The sequence below is a fragment of the Hyperolius riggenbachi genome, chromosome 3 (assembly GCF_040937935.1).
Source record: "Hyperolius riggenbachi isolate aHypRig1 chromosome 3, aHypRig1.pri, whole genome shotgun sequence".
Taxonomy (NCBI): domain Eukaryota; kingdom Metazoa; phylum Chordata; class Amphibia; order Anura; family Hyperoliidae; genus Hyperolius; species Hyperolius riggenbachi.
Window position 1 is genome coordinate 379,199,333 of NC_090648.1, and position 19,466 is coordinate 379,218,798.

A 19,466-nucleotide genomic window follows, 5' to 3' on the forward strand; every position below is an offset into this window, starting at 1 on the left:
AGAGGGGCCCCAAAGGGCCCTCCCTCAACTACAGAATTAGCTCTCTATTGGTCCTGTGCTGGTAATAATCACTTCTATAGATACTTTGAATAGTGGTAATCATTAACAAACTGCTCCCCATCTACTTCTTGCACCTCTGACACTGTAGTTGCCATTGGCAGGTTTTGGTGCGCCACATCAATTGTTATGTATAGAGTGCTTGGGGGGCCCCATTGTAAAACTTGCATCAGGGCCCAAAGCTCCATAGCTACGCCACTGGTTTGCAGGCAGGGCATTTTTACTGCAGGTAGGTCATAACGAGCTAGGTGATTCCATTGCAGCCAGGGGGCGTTATTTTACTTAGCTGCAGCTGCGACTCTCATACTGGAGTGGGGCGTGGCTCGACACAGCGTGTCCGACAGTGGGGCGTGGTTAGACGAGCGACTCTCGGTGACCGAGCAGTAGCTATAGGCAGGTGAGGAGGAGAACGAGTCCGGTTAATATACGGTATGTATAGCTTCATGAATGCGCTGTGATGAGGGGTGTGCAGAGTGCACAGGCAGCAGATTGTGCTCGGTCACTGTTTATCCATTAGAGGAGAGCAGTGTGTGCGCGCATGGAAGGTGCAGCGATCCTCCTCCTTTGCAGCTCTGCTTGCTCTATGTCATTGCTGTCCCATGTCTCGTCTATTCCCCTGGTATACTATGGCGTACTGCCTCTCATTCTGATCTATCATTATACACACAAATAGCAAGCCCAGACGGACAGATTGCCTCACACAACATACAGGCTACAAGTCCCCAGACTCTCCACCATCCATCCTGCCCCCCCTCCCCGACATTCCAAACCAGCTGATCAGCAACCAGCCGGTTGGCAGTATTTGTCCCTTGAAATCTCTCCAGCTTTTGGCAGCAACTGCATATTAGGTTCGGTTTTTATAACTCAAAAAAACACACACAAAAAAAAACGTTTTAGCTTATGTTTTTGATAAACATTATATATGACCCCAAAATGTATTTTGTACTTTATGCATAGTTTCGTAACTATTATTTTCATGTAATTAAGTACTATCTAGTATTATAGGAAGATTATTTTCAGTATCATAATGGAGGGTACACACAATGCAATTTCCATCTCAGATCCAACTTGAACGAGTGATGAGATTGATACTCAGTTCTGACATTGAGATAGATAGTGTGTGTGTGTGTGTACACACACACACGACGCACAATTTTTTTTTTCAAATTCCGATCAGATTTCTGAATGGCTATCGGTCGATTGTGAATTGAATGACTACACACACGGAATGATAGCTGGTATTTTGATCCAAATTTTTCAGCATGTCTGATCTGCTTCCAATCAAGTAAAATATCAATTTTGAGCTGGGGTCGGTTGCTGGCGATCGGTATTTTATTGTCTGATCCAATGATTTTCTCGATCTGAAGTGAAAATTGCAATGTGTGTACCCAGCTTGGCGCAAGTATGGTTGAGTTGACCCAGCAAGAAAGTCCATAGGGAAATTCTGCTAACATAATTGGGTGGGCAGCACCCTCTTGGACTGCTTGGGTTCAGACAGGTTGTAGTAATAATACACCAATGCTAGTCAGCCATTTAGAATGCATCAAGTTGTGGACATTGCTGTGATTGGAGAACTGTTCCCTGTGTCTTTTCTCACGGTGTCTCCAGCTTTATAAAGGCGGCATATGACTTTGCTCCTTACAGAGTACACAGAGCAATTCATATAATTTTCTTTTTCTATGTCTCAAAAAGCCTTACCATCTAATGCTGGGAATACACGGCTCGATTTAGAGCCATTTAGATGGCTCGATTATTTCCGACACGTCCGATATCCCGCCCGATCGTTTCCGCACTCGATTCCGCATGGGGGACAATGGAAAAAGATAAGGAAAACGAGCAGAAGATAAGAGAATTGCCCGTGGAATTGAGCGGGGAATTGATCGGGCGGCAGAATCGAAACGCACTGTGTATTCCCAGCATAATGTCCCTAAAGCTTTCCATACAATAATAAGCAGGCCATACATAGATCAATGTTCCTGCTTTATTCTGAGCAGATTTAATCCATCTGATCAAATATAATGGGAATCCATTGAATAAACATGTCCGATCATCAAATTTTGATCATGCAGTCTAATCACTTTGACATGGCACCTTACACTGCCTGAGACCAAGTTGTGGGTGGAAGTCGATTAACTTATTTGGGACATAGGAGGACAAAGAGAGCCCCAGTTTCAATTTTTAGTGTCCTTAAAATCTAAAGCCGAGTCTACACGGCGGCTCGATTAGCCACCGGATCGACTCTGCCACATCCCCGCGTGCGTCGGATTCGATTTCCCCCCCCCCCCCCGCTGTCGCTGCTTATCTTCCGCTCGATTCCCCGCTATTGTTCACTCGCAGGGAATCGGCCGCGGCGAGATCGGACCTGTCGGATCTTATCAATCGAACCGCATCAGTGGCTCGATTGAAAAGACACATCGTGCTGTGTAGACCCGGTTTAACAGAAAAATCTAACAGAAAATTGTATGGTGTGTACTAGGCATTAGAGCCAGAAGAGGATTAAGATGAAATGGTGCCTTAGGCAAGATAGCAGTTGTGCCCACTGCTGGTCACCTGGCTTTTTTTAGTAGCATATGGTGGGGGCTAGCATCCTCTAGGCCCCTAGACCTTCTCCAGGCCCTAGGTAAACTGCTTAGTTTTGCCTTGTGGATGATCCAGGTCTGCTTAGAGCCATGTTGCACTTGAGTCAGGCTGTATTTACACTGACATGTTGCGGTGCATTGCATCAGACAATGGGCTCTATTCTCAATGATTTTCCGCATGTGGGAATGCACTTGCGGTATATTCCTGACAGAAAAAAAAAATCTTGACATTCACAAATGTTTACGCATGAAATTTACCGCATGCGTAAAATTGTACGCATCAATTACCCGCATGCGTAAAAAATGCGGTAAAAGTCCGCAAAAGTCGGTAGTTTCCGCAAAAAAAACAAAATTCACAAAAAAAAGAGGCACCTTATTTCTGACTTAACTACCGAATTTTTATCACCTACTAGTACTTGGTGATATATTTCGCTTCCCATTGACTTAAATGGAGTCTGGAGCCTTGAGTCCTGTTTGGTGGACTTTAATTTTTTTTGGGGGACAAGTTTCTTTATGCAACTTTTTTTCTGCGTGGTTTCCGCATGTTTACTATGTAATTACGCATGTTTCCCAATTTTTTTTACGCATTGTTCCCGCATGTGGGAAACATGCGGAACACTTTAAGTGAATGTGGAAAAAATGCGGAATTTATCGCATGCGGTAATATAGCGGTAAAAAATCTCTTACCGCATGTGTGATTGAGAATAAAGCCCAATGCGACTTTTCCCCACTGTGGTGTTGCCTGTTTTTACAAGGTAGACAACACCCCAATGTGAAACTAGCCATCAAACTATGTGCACATGCTACATTTTCAGAACAAGAGATGATTGTTTGTGATAGTCTCAGGCAAAAATTTATCAACCGCATCAGTGTCCCAGGACATTGATTAGCAATTCGCTGATCACTAATCATGATGAAAAAAGGTTGTTTGACACCTCCCACTCATTCATTCCTCCTTTGAACAGAATAGGCTGCTTACCTGAAACATTTCAGTAATTCTATTCGGCACCTGTACAGGCCTGTAATACCTGCAATTAGTCATGGTTAGTACGATGCTAAACAGGTGTTAATGATTATATCCAATGCAGCTGCTAACTATATTACACTACAGCAACTAATTGCTGCTACAGTTGTGTGCCATAGTTGGCAGTAAGTATATTGCATAATGCAAACGTGGGCCCTGCAGCATTTCTGCTGATTTCTGAGGTAATTCAGCCTCAATGTTTTGTATAGGAAAGTGGGAAATCACTCTGATAAGCGCTAGAACAGATCGATTTTTTTTTTCAAGCGTTTTTGTTATACAAGCTGTTCAGTTCCAGCTCTACTGTTACAAAAAGTAAAAAAACACTACACCAAAATGCTCCAAATATCGCTAGGCATGATTAGAAAATCAGTATGCACATGCCTAGGCTGCCTAGGCACTTGCGTCAGGGAGTAAATGACAAAACCGCTCTGAAAAATCGCTTTTACCAAAAACGCAGCGCGCAGTGGAGCGTCGGGAGGGGAAAAACAAAAACGCCTTGCAAAACGTTTGCGATTACGATTTTAGATGTGAACGAGGCCTCAATGCATCCCAAAACTTTATTTGCTTTAGCTGCAGTGAGTACTTGAGTACTCCTAAGTGTGCGTACACACATGCGACTATAGTCGTTTGTAACGATCGTTCCCCGATCTTTACTAACGACGATCGTTACAAAAAACGAACCACCGACTATTAAGGCAAACGACGAACGAGCCAAATCGCTACAAAAGAAAGTTCTGTCTCGGCGGATTTTAACCAACGACGATCGTTTGCAAAAGTAGTACATCGTTGCAAACGGTCGTTCGGAACTTCGTACTAGGCTTGACATGCGCATTTCACTATTTCTCCCTGAAACTTCTCATTTTTATGCGCAGGCGCAATAGTTGCTTTACGTGATGTAACGTTCATTCTAACGATCAGATCGTTACACACATTTAAAAACTAACTTTACTCAGGTCGTTCTTTCATCAATTAAAAGCTCGTTCGTCGTTCTCAACGAACGATCGTTGTCGCATGTGTGTACGTAGCATAAGTCCTTCTCCAAGTTTGATGTCTCCATCTGTATCCCATTTATTTTGTATGGTGCTAGACCATTGCTATGACCAAAATGCATGAATTTACATTTTTCAACATTGAATTTCACCTGCTATGTATGTGTCCATATAGCCATCCTATCCAGATCCTTCTGCAATGTCACTATTTTCCTGAGAGTTGACAATTCTGGCTGCATGTACTTTACTCAGGCCTGAATTTTGGCGGAATCCAATTGGTCCATTAAATTTGGAATTAAATTGGTTCATTTTCCAGCAGAATAATATGCATACATTTGCATAATCCTACATCAACTTGGAATTATTTACATCTTATTGACCATCTATTTATGTAAGTGGAGGGCAACCCATGGAAGCAGGATGTGATGGTGAAAGAGGGGGAGGCACTGCTATGCATGGAAGAAAGGGCTGTACATGAAAAGATAGCTGCACACAGAGGGGGTAAAGGTCAGATTCTTGACATGAACAGGAGGATCAAAAGTAAATTGGGAGGGGGTGTTTACAAGAATGTTTATTTAGGGGGTGAGGGTATAAATCCAGCTTGACTGTCCTAGAGTGTGGGGAGGTAAAGGAGAAGCGGGACGCTCCCCAAACCAGTTGAAAATTTCCACCGTGGCCAACTGCTTGTTTAGATGTGTATAGAAGACACGTGATCCTTATACAGACGTCTGACTGATGGCTGAACACCAACCACTACAGCAAGGCCTTACTGTTCTGTGCATTATTGATTCGTTCCACATTCCACCATTCCCAATACACCTGCCTTAAAGTGAACATCCGGACTAAAAATCGACTCAGCAGCACTGGAAAGGCCTGGTGTTTCTTTAACAGTTTCACAGCATCAGAACTTTGTTTCTCTTATCCAAGCCTCATTTTTAGCTGCACAGAAGAAAACTGCCCGGGCTTTTTTCCCCTGATGCTGTGCAAAGCATGATGGGATTTCTGATGTTGTTGCTCTCGTTCTGCTATTTTGGTGAAAATTTTTTTTTTACACTTTGAATTTGACATTTGAAGCCTAGCGTGTGCAGCTGGGAGGGGTTATCAGGACACAGGACAGTTGGAACTGTGTCTCCTGCTCCATGTCACCTCCTTTCAACCAAAAAGATGGCTGCCCCCATGACAAAGATGGCAGCCCCCATGAACCACAAACATTTGTCTGTTCTTTTAAAACAGGGTGGGTAAAAAATTATATTACCTATCTATTCTAATTAACATAACTAATGTAACTTAATGACAGTATGTTTGTTTAGGCTGAAGTTCCCCTTTAAAGGGAACCTTAACTGAACGGGGGGTATAGAGTTTTACTTACCTGGGGCTATTACCAGCCCCCTGCAGCAGTCCTGTGCCCTCGGCGCCGCTCTGGAATCCTCTGGTCCCCCGCTGTCACTTAGTTTCGTTTTTGACGACTCACCAGTCGCCGGCCGCCATGCGTATTATTGGACGCATTCACCAATGCAATTAGCGCTATTGCGGACCGCAACGCGTACAAAAATACGCGTTGTCGCATTCCGCACGCGTAGATATGCGGCAACGCGTATTTTTGTACGCGTTGCGGTCCGCAATAGCGCTAATTGCATTGGTGAATGCGTCCAATAATACGCATGGCGGCCGGCGACTGGTGAGTCGTCAAAAACGAAACTAAGTGACAGTGGGGGACCAGAGGATTCCAGAGCGGCGCCGAGGGCACAGGACTGCTGCAGGGGGCTGGTAATAGCCCCAGGTAAGTAAAACTCTATACCCCCCGTTCAGTTAAGGTTCCCTTTAAGTCAACTAAAGTATGATGTATTTGAAGGCTGCCATATTTATTTCCTTCAAAACAATATCCGTTGTCTGGCTGTCCTACTTATCTGTCAGGAATCAGGAATGTCTGAATCACACACCTGAAATAAGCATGCAGCAAATCAAACTTTAGTCAGAAACATCTGATCCTCATGCTTGTTCATGGTCTATGGCTAACAGTATTAGATGCAGAGGATAACCAAGACAGCCAGGCAACTTGCCTTGTTTAAAGGGAAACTAAACTGATAAGGATGTGGATTTTTCCTTTTAAAAATAATACCAGTTGCCTGACTCTCCTGCTGATTCTGTGTCTCTAAAGCCTCATCTACACGCGTAGATGAGGCTCCAATCCGAGGCTCGATTAGCCACCGGATCGCCTCTTCCGCGTCCCCCGGATTCGATTCCCTGCCATTGTCCCCTCGCGGGGAGCGAGTTGGGAATCGGCGGTGGGGAGATCCGTCCTGACGGATCTTATCAATCGAGCCGCTGATGCGGCTCGATTGATGAGCCACATTGCCGCCTCATCTACGCTTGTAGATGAGGCTTAATACTTTTAGCCACAGCCCCTGAAAAAGCATGCACATCAGCTCTAACTGAAGTCAGACTGGATTAGCTACATGCTTGTTTCAGGTGTGAGATCCAGATACTACTGCAGCAAAGAGATCAGCAGGACCGACAAGCAACTGGTATTGTTTAAAAGGAAACATCCATATCCCTCTCAGTTAAAGGGAACCTAAACTGAGAATATGGATTTTTCCTTTTAAAATAATACCAGTTACTGGACTTTCCTGCTGATCCTGTGTCTAATACTTTTAGCCACAGCCCCTCAACAAGCATGCAGATCAGGTGCTTTGACTGCAGTCAGACTGGATTAGCTGCATGCTTGTTTCAGGTGTGTGATTCAGCCACTACTGCAACTAAAGAGATCAGCAGGACTACCAGGCAACTGGTATTGTTTAACCTCCCTGGCGGTAAGCCCGAGCTGAGCTCAGGCTACGCCGCGCAGGGGGAGATCTCAGCCCCTGGTGGGGCGATTTGTGTGCTGTGCGCGCAGCCAGCACTTTGCTAGCTGCGTGCACAGCTTGATCACCGCCGCTCTGCAGCGATCGGCCGCACGCAGCGGCGAAAGAGGGCCCCCCCCCGCCAGAGCCCTGCGCTGCCCGGACCAATAAGTTCCGGGCAACGCTATGGGCTGGATCGGGTGTGCCTGACGTCAGGACGTCCATGACGTCATCCCGATCGTCGCCATGGCGACAGGAAAAGCCAAACAGGGGAACGCGTTATATACGCGTTCCCCTGTTTGCTATAGATGCCGGCGACGATCGCACTAGAGGGACACATGCGCCCTCTAGTGGTGTTTCATGTAGCTACCACTCTGGTAGCTTTACATGAAATTAAAAAAAAAAGTTTTTTTGCCAATTTGGCAAAAAAAATTAACCACCAGGGAGGTTAAAAGGAAATATCCATATCCCTCTGTTAAGGTTCCCTTTAAGGCTCCCTTTAACCTCCTTGACGGTAATCCCGAGCTGAGCTCGGGGTATGCCGCCGGAGGTCGCCGCTCAGGCCCTGCTGGGCCGATTTGCAATCTGAAAAAAGCAGCACACGCAGCCGGCACTTTGCCAGCCGCGTGTGCTGCCCGATCGCCGCCGCTCCGCGGCGATCCGCCGCGTGCAGCGGCGAAAGAGGGTCCCCCTAGCCGCCCGAGCCCAGCGCAGCCGGAACAAACAGTTCCGGCCGGCGCTAGGGGCTGGATCGGGCGGCTCTGACGTCAGGACGTCGACTGACGTCCATGACGTCACTCCGCTTGTCGCCATGGCGACGAGGAAAGCGAAACAAGATAGGCCGCTCATTGCCGGAGGCGATCGAAAGTACGCTTCCGGAGCGCCCTCTAGTGGACTTTCATGCAGCCAACTTTCAGTTGGCTGCATGAAATATTTTTTTTTTAATTTAAAAAAAAACCCCATTTCAGCCTCCCTGGCAAAATAAATAAACCGCCAGGGAGGTTAAAGGGAAATAAATATGGCAGCCTACATATCCATCTCACTTCAGGTGTTAACGTATTTTAAACTCACGTAATGCATATAAAAGTATCCACTGGTAGGTCATTTTATTTCAATTTCATGTGAGATAAAGTGTATCTAAGACAAGTGTAAAAAAAAAAATCAAGTTTTGTACATACTTCGGGCTTCTTCCAGCCCCCCTCAGGCTCATCGATCCCTCGCTGCCCTCCTCCTCAGCTGCCTGGATCCTCCGATAGTCATACTATGCAGGCGCAGAACTCTCCCGGCCGGGCTGCGCATGCACAGTAAACCCCTGACTTGCAAAGTAAGGCCCGTTCACATCATCAAACGCGGATGGCCATGCGTTCGGAACGCAACACGTACAAACACGCCATCTGCAATTGTATGCGTTGCATGGCTGATCCCATTCACTGAAAGTGAATGGGTCAGCCGCGCGTTTTGTTAAAAAATGCATGCAGCATGCATTCCCGGACCGCACTGGTCCGGAACGCATGCAGTGTGAACATCAGACAGTGCAGTCTATGCACTTTCCGATGTTGTGCGTGTCTGCCTCCTGCACGTGTTGCCGAAATCCAGACGGCAATTCGTTCAGTGTGAACACGGCCTTACTGTGCCTTCTAGCGGAGGATCCAGGAGGTGGAGGAGGATGGCGAGGGACCGATCGGTTTGATGCCCTAGGTATGTACTGTATAAAACTTTTTCTTTACTCATCTCAGGTTTACTTTAAACACATATGAAAGAGAAACCCCACATATTTAGAAGTTCATTTTTTTCTTTAAGCCCTTCTCCTACAGATTATACCTACCTGGACCTGTGCCATGGCCCAAATTTTGCAAATAATTGTCACCCTAGAATAGAAGGATTAGGCATTAAGTCACATTCACAAACAGTCGTCGCCACATGACAGCAGGAACCAGATATCACTCTTGTTTTGTGTTCATGCAGAACAGAGCGGGTCTTCTGCCAAATCTTTTGTCTTCAGCCTTGTTAGAAGTATTGACCTCCCTTTCCAAATATTTACAGATCCTGACAGTAAATCTTTTAGTCCAAGGCCTTTTAACTCCTTTTGTCATAATCCTCTCTTAATTTATTACTTGCATTCAACTCTTTCACATCCAGCTTGCAAAGTAAAGCTATGTCCTTTTGTCGCTTGTATTGATTATTTTAGGTGGTAGTCTACTGTATGTACATGACATGACAGGTGTCGCCCAGTATCAACTGTCCTCCACAACAAGTTTGAAGACCGTTTGTTTGTTGCTATCATACTTCTGCACTGCAGCCTGCCTGTGCTCCTGCTTGCCCTTCACTCCATTGCCCTTAAAACCAGGGCTGTGGAGTTGGTACAAAAATCATTCAACTCCGACTCCTCAGTTTATGAAACCTTTGATTCCGACTCCAGCTGCCCAAAATGGCTCAGACTCCGACTCCTTGACTCCGGCTCCTTAGTCTAATACTAACCAGGGCTGTGGATTTAGTACAAAAATTATCCGACCCCCCCGACTCCTCAGTTTATGAAACCACGACTCCAACTCCAGGTACCCAAAATTGCTCCAACTTCAACTCCGAATCCACAGCCCTGCTTAGAACAGAATGAGTTTCTCTGTAGGGTGCTCTGCAGTCCTAAACTGCCACACAAAATTACCTCTACAAGCGTCTACATGAGCATTTACAGTGTTCCTGTAGCTTACTGCTGGTAAAACACGATGCAATTTCCTGTCCAATCGACCAAATATGTCCGACCCATTTCCGATTGAGAAAGGAATCGATTTTGAGAAGTTATCATTTTGATTTATTCCTTTATCAATCGAGAGCAGTTTGGACATGTACACATGGTACAACCTCCCATCTGATCACCCGTCAACCAGGCAGGAAATTGCATCATGTGTTCCCAGCATAAAGCCGTGTTCTCCCCAGGCTCTTTTAGCCGGGTGCTCCAACCGGCTAGTTTTGGTGACCACCCGGCTGTCATCGGCTCTCCTCTTCCTATGCTGTAAGCAGAGTTGCTCACAGAAGCACTGGCCCTGCATTCTCATTTCGCCCCACCCGGCTACTTTTTCATGCCACCCGGCTGGAAGAAATTTTTGGGGAGAACACTGTAAAGCATACCAGAGGAAAACATTAAGGGAGAAAATTACGCTACTGACGATGTGGGCATGTCTGCAGTGTCTTACTGCACTTTCTGATTGCTGCCAAGAGGCTCTATTCCTCTGTAATAGGCTCCGTTATTCGTGACCGTGACTTTGTAAGTCGCTGACCCTTGACTTGTAAGAATTAGCTCTGCGCATGCACAGTTGTTCTTTTCAAGGGTCTGTGAGAGCTGCTTGAGGCGCACAGACGACCACAACATGTGCGTGCTCCCAACTTAATCTGGTCAGCTACACATGTCAAGTAACTCATATTGGCTGATAGCAAAAAGGGTTATTGGGTAGTATTTATGTCTCAAATACTGATTGGATGGTTTGTGTGACTGTTGGCATAACTCTTTCTATAAAACTCTTTCGGAATGTCCTTGCGAAGTTCCTCCAACTTTGTGGGCTGCTGTTTTATCCCATCAATTTGGGCTTCTTGATCTTAGCGTTATGCTTGGTATACACCACGCACCATGGAAAATTGTACCGTGTGGACTCAGGTTTAAGCCTCATCTAAACAGTACAATTTTTTTCTATTAGATCGACTGATGATCTGATAAAGTGCATCGTGTGTAGACGACCAAATTATTTCTGATCAATTTTGCAATAGATTTTGCATTAAGTACCCAAAATCTATTGCAATCTGATTGGACCGGTTGGAAACTATCTAATAGATTCGTCAATCTGATGTAAAATTGTACCGTGTAGATGAGGCTTTAGACATTATCAGGACACAGCAGCTTCACACGTTTCTTTTCTAACTGACTACAGATTAAGGGCCCGTTTCCACTAAACACGTTGCTATGCGGAAACCGCTCAGCATCGCAACCCAAGGAAACAACAACCAATTCACGTCAATGGAAAAGTTTCCATTGACGCAAATTTACCTACGCGATCTGGTGCAATGCGACGCGGGGAAGATTATGGATAGCAGGCATCTGAGTCCCCATAGCTGCCGACGGGAGGCCGCATCTGGATGGACGGAAGACAACTGGAAGTACTTGCGGAGGGATGCGAGGCGATGTGGCAATCGCCTCGCGTCCTAAACGCCAGTGGAAACGGGCCCTAACTATTGAAAGCAAACCATGCTTATCGCATCTACCAAGGTCATTCACAGCGGAAGCACATGCTAATGCTATGAGAACATGACTCACTGCTCACCTAGACTTATTTAGAAGCAACACCTTGTAAAAGTTGCTGGTGTCCTCAGCAGGATGAGAGACGTTTAATGCTAGGTACACAGCATACAATTTTCTGGCAGATTTTGAACATGTCCGATCTGAATTTTGATCTTTTTTTTTTTTTTTTTTCAATTTTCTGATTATTTTTTTTTTTACTCCTTTTTTTGTTGATTTTCATAGAACTGAACGAAAAACGATTGAAAAACAGTTAAAAAACGATCGAAAAATCAATTGAAATTCATATCGGACATTTTCTAAATAATCGATCTGGCAGGTAAATCTGCCAGAAAATTATATGGTGTGTACCTAGCATTAGATTGCCATCATCCTGTTGGCCAGACTGCAAAGAGACGAGGCATACACAGAGGTTGATGAGAAGATCACAGGCTGAACCTGGTTGCATCAGGTGATTGCTGAAGAGGCTCCTGCCCATGACCTACACACCATACATTTTTAAAAATGTATTTTCAATTCAAGAATTACAATCATTTTTTCTAATTGATTGTAACATTTCAAGAATCTTGTCAATGCCAATATCATACATGTGTTCAATTTTCCCGGTATGAAGAAGAAAAAAAGTCTGTAAATCAAGGCGTTCACAAACTACCCTACACCATTAAGTTTTCATAAAAATGTTATTAACACTAAAAAACAAACCAGGAAATTAGATCAGATTTCTAAAACGCATGGAAAAAAAAGTGTTCCATTTTTCTGTACATCTGGTCCTTTTAATCGAATTGCAGTAAAATTGGATCATTTTATTGTATCGTGTGTGGACCCCTTGAAAGATATTGATTTAAGATCAGCCAATCAAGACGCTTAAAGATAACTGTAACAAGGGATATGAAGGCTGCCAAATTTACAGTATTTCCTTTTAAACAATACCAGTTGCATGGCTATCCTGCTGATCCTCTGCACTACTTGTAGCCATAGACCCTGAACAAGCATATGCAGATCAGATTTTTCTGACATTATTGTCAAATATGAGAAGATTGGCTGCATGCTTCTTGGTGTGACTCAGACACTACTGCCATCAAATAGATCAGCAGGACTGCCAGGTAACTGGTATTGTTTAAAAAGGAAATATGGCAGCCTTCATATTCTTCTCACTTCAGTTGTCCTTTCAGTATGAAAACCTGCCAGTTTGCAGATCTAGGGCCCGGTGCACACCAAAACCCGCTAGCAGATCCGCAAAATGCTAGCAGATTTTTAACTTCTTGACAACCAGCTAACGCCGATCGGCGTAAACTGGTTGTCTGCGGGTTTCCATGGAAACAGACGCTCGTTCGAGCGACCTTTCCATGTCAGTTCACGGAGGGTGTCTCCGTGAACTGCCTGCGAGCCTCCGATCGCGGCTCGCAGGCGAAATGTAAACACGCGGGGAAGAAATCCCCGGTGTTTACACTGTACGGCACTGCAGCTGCAGCAGCGCCGTAAAGGAGATCGGCGATCCCCGGCCTCTGATAGGCCGGGGATCGCCGCCGTCTGATAGGCTGAAGTCTATCAGAGGCGGTACAGGACGTATCGCGTCCTGTACCGCCCACAGAGCCAGAGAGAGGGAGGGGTAATATCGCTGCGGAGGGGGGCTTTGAGGAGCCACCCTCCCCCCCCCCCCCCCCCCCCCCCGCAAGGCAGAGCGGCGGCGGCGGCGATCAGACCTCCCCAGCAGGACACCCCCCTAGTGGGGAAAAAAAGGGGGGGGGAAATCTGATCGCCCTGCCTGCAATACGATCTGTGCTGGGGGCTGAAGAGCCAGCACAGATCAATGGGAAATCACTTGGTCGGCAAGTGGTTAAACGCTTTTTTTTGTTTTTATGAGGCGTTTTGCTAGCGTTTTGCGGATTGCTGCTGCGGATTTAAGTGTAGCATATTTCATATACTGTTACAGTAAAACTGTTACTGAACAGCTTCTGTAACAAAACCGCTTGGCAAACCGCTCTGATTTGCCGTTTTTCAGAGCGGTTTGCGTTCTTCCTATACTTAACATTGAGGCAGAAACGCCTCCGCAATCCAAAAAATGCCTCACCCCGGGAGGATTCGTTTCTGCAAAATGCCTCCCGCTGTGGTGTGCACACCCCCATTGAAATAAATTACCCTAACATATCCGCAGCCGCAAGCGGTTGCAAAAACGCTCAAAAAGCCACTAGGTGTGCCCCAGCCCTAGGAGAACATCTGTGCTTGGAGCTTTTAGGCTACTTACACACCAGGACGTTGCGTTTAGAGGACGTTATAGGGCACATAATGTGCCCCTAACGCAACGCCTGGTGGTGTTGGAGCAGGACGCTACGAAGAGCCGCGTTACAAGCAGCTCTTGATGTGCCTGCTCTGTCGGAGGCGCTGCAGAGACCACGTGAGCGGAGCTCTCTGCATCACGTGGTCCCGCCAGCCAATCAGCGGCCGCTCCTAAGAGTAAACATTCCAAGTGCAGTGAATGCCAAGTAGCCATGTGCCTGGCTACGTAGCGGCCTCTCCCCGCCTCCTCTCCGCCCCTAAAATAAAAAAAACCACCCGTACTGAGCATGTGCAAACAGTCTAAAGTACTGCATGCAGTACGTTGTCTTGATGTGAAGCGTTACTGTGTAACGCAACGTGGGCACTGTGAACAGCCCATTGATTTTTCATTGCTGTGCGGTGGGGGTGCGTTACAGGCTGCTCTAACGTGCGCCTGTAACGTCCCACTGTGAATGCAGCCTTAAAGATGTATAGGCTGTCAGTGTTTTCAGGTGAGAAATGCTGAAATGGATCATTGGATCACAGAATGTTTCTGCCGCCTCCTAAGCTGAAGATTCTATTTTGGGGGTTCATATGAACATATGCTAGATTAGAAAATCTAGTATATGCACAGGTTTTACACAATATCCTATGCCTTCCCTTCTGCATTCTGTTTCCTGCAGCAGTGAGATGTTTTCTAAACTTTGAGATTATACGACTGTAGCTCTGCAAAATCAAAATAGAATTTAGAATTTTTATTTATATAAATATCTGGTATACTTTATTAGTGTTATGAAGTGGGGGACGAGAGCATATGTATACAAATATGCAAATCTTTCTACACACTTAAAGGACAACTGATGTGAGTGTGATCTGGAGGCTGCCAGGTTTACTTCCTTTTAAACAATGCCAGTTGCCTGGCAGCCCTGCTGGTCTATTTGGCTGCAGTGGTGTCTGAATAACACCAGAAACAAGCATGCAGATAATCTTGTCAGTTCTGACCAGAATGTCAGAAACCCCTGATCTCCTGCATATTTGTTCAATTTGGTTAAATGTATTAAGCCCAATCTACACGATACAATTCTTTGTACGGTTCGATTACGATTCTATTTACGATCCGTTTAAATGGCCATGTCCGATTGGGATTCGACTCAATTCGATTTGCCATTGCAAAACAATTGCAAATCGAGTTGAATCGAATCCTGATCGGACATGGTGGATTTAATCAGATTGTGAATAGTAATCTGGTCGTACAAAGAATCGGATTGTGTAGATGGGGATTTAGAGGAGGATCAGCAGGATAGCCAGGTAACTGGAATTGCTTAAAAGGAAGTAAATATGGCAGCCTCCATATCCCTCACGCTACAGTTGTCCTGTAAAGGGAACCCAAGGAATATGGAGGCTGCCATATTTATTTCCTTTTAAACAATGCAAGTTGCTAGGCTGTCCCCTTCATCCTGTGTCTCTAAGGGCCCTTTCTCACTTACTGCAGTCCATCACATTGAGCAAATCATGTTGCAGAAGCAGTGATAGCCGTATGAGGCTATCACATTAAACGCGGTGCGCCAGGTGCCATTGTGATGACGCATTTCACCCAGAAGTGAGGCATACTTTCATTTGCTAATATACATTGCTATTTGGTAACGCCACAGCGGTAACTTGCAGTGCAATCTTTCAGGACCATTGTGATGTATAAAAATAGCACCGAAATGAAATGTGAAAGGGGCCTTATACTTGTAGCCATAGACCCTGAACAAGCGTGTATATCAGGTACTCTGACTCAAGTCTGACTCAATTAGCCACATGCTTGTTTCAGGGTTGTGACTCAGACTCTCCTGTTGCCAGAAAATCAACAGGACAGCCAAGCAACCTTTAGGTTACTTGCACACTTAAGACGTTGCGTTAGGTGTCACATTAAGGTCGCATAACGTGCACCTAACACGACGCCTGGTGCTCTTCTATGTGGACGTCAGAGTGAGCCGCGTTGTGCAGCTCACTCTGGCGTCCGTGATGCGTACTCTTGTGCGCATGCGGCATCACGTGGTCCCGCCGGCCAATCACTGCACAGAGCGGCCGCTCCAGGAAGTAAACACTGCACGTCACAACGTGCAGTGAATATTAGCCATGTGCCTGGCCGCTCTCCGCTCCTCTCCAACATGACTGCGCATGTGCAGACAGTCTAACGCGGCTTAAGCCGCTCTAACGCCGTAGCATGCTGCACTTTCGGGAGAACGTGCAGCGTTACATGTAACGCAACGTGGGCTGTGTGAACAGCCCACTTGTGTTACATTGCTGTGCGTTGGGGGAGCGTTACAGGCGCACTAACGCCTGTAACGTCCCTGTGTGTAAGCAGCCTTAAAAGATAATAAATATGGGAGCCACCATATCACTCTCATAGGGGGTTCACTTTAGCACAAAGTACCCTTCAATGACTTTTGCCTGGTAAAAACTGTTAGGTGCTTTATGGTTATTTTGTTAGAACTGCTTCTGGCTTATTGTAAGCACCTACATTAGGTGTGGAGATTCTTGATTTTCCGGAACCTGATATTCAGGTCTTTCCTGGCTGGGGTATCTAAGCAATGTTTCTTCCGTCACCCTCGGTAGGAACACCCGCCCACACCCTAAGGCTGTGAGCTCTCTGGGTCACCATCCCTTCATCCAGATTTCAACAAGAATCAAGCTTGGGGACTTCTCACAATGTGCTTCAAGTTTCATGTTTCAAAAGTCCTCATTTTCACATTTTAAAGTGTACCTGAGGCAACATGTGACATGATGAGATAATCCTGTGTATGTAAAGTGCGAAACATATTAATAACGTTTTACTTGCTTTATTTTGCTGCCTGTCTTGTTGGTACCTTGTGGGGGATATAGTAAACATCACTGATAAGCAAAGTACAGCCATAAACGTTTTCCTGGCAGAATGCACCTTCTGAGAGCAGAGGGAGATAGGAAAAGGTCAATAGTTCATGTATTTTACATTTAGAGACACTTAATACGCTGCCACTGAGAAGAGACCACAAAACATTACATCTACTCTGTAAGGCTGTTCAAGTTATAAATCGCCAGCACTTTTTCAAGCGCTGAGCAATTTCCATACGCTTTATAAGCGCTTTTCTAAGCGCTTTTGCACAGCATTTTTTTTTTCACTTCCTGACGTCAGTCGGGAAGTGAACTTTCACCCATGATTTATTCATGAAAGCGCTGGGGAAAACGCTATACAAATCGCTTTTTCAAGCACTTTGTGGTTTCCCTATACCTTCCATTGAGCCAAATCTCCCCGAAAATGGTGCAGCTAGCGCTTTTTGGAGCGGATCGGAATCGAAGCGCTCATATGTGAACATTCTCACAGGGAATCATTGCACAAGCGCTTTTAGGGCGCCTAAAAAACCCGAAAACATTCTAGGTGTGAACAAGCCCCAAGAGCCCGTTCACACTACAAGAGCATTTTAAAAGCTCTAGCTAATGCAATAACGCTATGGGGGATTTTTACAAAATCGTATCACTCCAGTGTGCACACACATAGGATAACATTAGCAAGAGCTTTTGAAATCACAAAGTGCTCAGTCAGAAAAGCTCTTAGTGGGAACGAGCCCTAAATGTTAAAACTGAAATATCTGAAAAAAGTAATTTTTAGGAGTAGGAGGATTAATACAATTGTTTCTCATCAGATTATTTTCACCTTGAGCTCACTTTGAGGCCCCATTCACACTTAGATTTTTGCCAGCGTTTAGCAGGAGCGATCGCCTGAAAATGGTGCAGGCGATGCGTTTCACGTTTCAAGTAAGAATAGGATTTCATTACATTACACTTTATACACATTACATTTTAAAAAGCGCTAGCGTTTGAGCGTTTGCCAAAATCGCGGCAAAACGCTCTAGTGTGAATGGGGCCTAAGGGCTAATTCACACGACTAGAGCTTTTCTGAGTGCTTTTTGATTTTAAAAGCTCTTGCTAATGTTATCCTATGTGTGTGTTCTCACTGGAGCGATGTGATTTTGTAAAAATCCCCATTGCATTACTAATAGTTTTTCAAATCTCTAGCATTTAAAATTCTCTTGCAGTGTGAATCAGCCCGAAAGGATAGGGGAGTTTTTTTACCATAAATATCCTAATCCAACCTCATATTGTCCTTGATTTGTATTGCATTATATCCAGACCTGATTTTGGCCCCCTGATGTGACAAAAAAATGTCTTCTCATTTTATACAGATTCACCCCTTGTTTGCATGAGATTACTCCACCTCACCTCCTCCCCAAAAAGACATACCCAAAATACCATACTGGCTCTAAACTGATGAGGGCATTATGCCTAGTACACCGCATGCAATTTCCCATCAGATATATGGGTCGATAATTTCCGATCAGATTTCCGATCATTTTTCTGATCACTTCTATGCATATCGATCGGAAATCAGATCGGACCGGTCGGAAATTATCTATTCGACCCATCTATCTGATGGGAAATTGCATGGTGTGTACCAGGCTTTAGGGCCCATTCACACTTGCGTTTGCAAAATGCCAGCGATATTTGCCGGCGTTTTGCAGGAGTGATTTTTCCGCAATTTCTCGCGGAAAAATCACTGACCACTGCGGCGATTTTTCCACGATCGCATTTAGCGCTTCTATAGCACTGAAACGCGATCGCCGGGAATGCGTCTGAAAATGGTGCAAGCGATGCATTGCGGTTTTAAGAACGGGCCATAGACTTTTATTACACTAGCGCTTTTAAAAAGCGCTAGCGTTTGAGCGTTTTGCCGAAATCGGGGTAAAACGCTCTAGTGTGAATGGGCCCTGAGATTGAGCCGTGCTGAGGGACAGTTAGTTATGTGGATTCTCAGATGTTCTGTAACGTGTGCTGCTGAACATTTTTAGTACTGTAGAAAATATAAACATTAAAGAGAACCCGAGGTGTGTTTAAAGAATGTTATCTGCATACAGAGGCTGGATCTGCCTATACAGCCCAGCCTCTGTTGCTATCCCAAACCCCACTAAGGTCCCCCTGCACTCTGCATTCCCTCATAAATCACAGCCGTGCTGTGAGGTTCTGTTTACATCTGTAGTGTCAGTCTCAGCTGCTCCCCCGCCTCCTGCATAGCTCCGGTCCCTGCCTCCGTCCCTTCCCTCCAATCAGCAGGGAGGGAAGGGATGCAGGCGGGGACTGGAGTTCTGCAGGAGGCGGGGAGAGCAGCAGACTGACACTATAGAGATAAACACAGCCAGCTCTGACAAGCTGTTTGTCAGCAGCATGGCTGTGATTTATGAGTGATTGCAGAGTGCAGGGGGACCTTAGGGGAGTTTGGGATAGCAACAGAGGCTGGGCTGTATAGGCAGATCCAGCCTCTGTATGCAGATAATAGTCTTCAAACCCACCTCGGGTTCTCTTTAATGGTGTATAAAGAGGATTGTGGCATCCCCACACAATTAAACTTCTTGTTTG

At 45.4% G+C, this 19,466-nt stretch overlaps 1 protein-coding gene across 9 annotated transcripts in view; it reads left to right on the forward strand.

The window, feature by feature from the left end:
• Window positions 1-19,466, forward strand: part of MANSC1 (MANSC domain containing 1) — a 69,663-nt gene that overhangs the window by 18,317 nt on the left and 31,880 nt on the right. For 5 of the 9 annotated variants that reach the window (XM_068277311.1, XM_068277317.1, XM_068277312.1 and 2 more), the window contains exon 1: window positions 403-486. The exons of 1 other annotated variant lie outside the window; for it this stretch is intronic. The gene's annotated coding sequence lies outside the window, so the exon portion shown is untranslated. Of the gene's footprint in view, window positions 1-395; window positions 487-19,466 lie in introns of those variants that run through there. 3 more of the 9 variants (XM_068277319.1, XM_068277313.1, XM_068277314.1) reach the window with 3 other exon arrangements.